The sequence below is a fragment of the Solanum stenotomum genome, unplaced genomic scaffold (genome assembly GCF_019186545.1).
Source record: "Solanum stenotomum isolate F172 unplaced genomic scaffold, ASM1918654v1 scaffold20705, whole genome shotgun sequence".
In the NCBI taxonomy this organism is placed as follows: Eukaryota; Viridiplantae; Streptophyta; class Magnoliopsida; order Solanales; family Solanaceae; genus Solanum; species Solanum stenotomum.
In genome coordinates this window covers 1-308 of record NW_026026172.1, presented here as the reverse complement: position 1 = coordinate 308, position 308 = coordinate 1, and the positions used below count along the sequence as shown (strand labels likewise).

The window sequence follows — 308 nt, the reverse complement described above, 5'->3', positions numbered from 1 at the left end:
AAGAATATATTCATTTATTTTTTGCAGAAACGACGTCGTTAGGACAGGTGATGGGGGCGTTGAGGATGGGCGTGACGGGGGGCGTCATGCGTCGGTGCGCGTGGAGGCTAGGTCGGCGGGGGGCAGGCTAGGGCGTTGGGAGGAAGGAGGTGTCTAATAGAATTTATAGTGCTATGAATGATGGATGCGATCATACCAGCACTAACGCACCGGATCCCATCAGAACTCCGAAGTTAAGCGAGCTTGGGCGAGAGTAGTACTAGGATGGGTGACCCCCTCTGAAGTCCTCGTGTTGCATCCCTCGTTTT

General features: G+C 53.6%; 1 non-coding gene across 1 annotated transcript; it reads left to right on the top strand.

Moving 5' to 3' along the window:
* The first annotated feature begins 182 nt into the window (after positions 1-182).
* Positions 183-301, top strand: LOC125850914 (5S ribosomal RNA). Its single transcript, XR_007444856.1, has one exon. It is a non-coding gene; the product is annotated as a 5S ribosomal RNA (ribosomal RNA).
* The last annotated feature ends 7 nt before the right edge of the window (positions 302-308 follow it).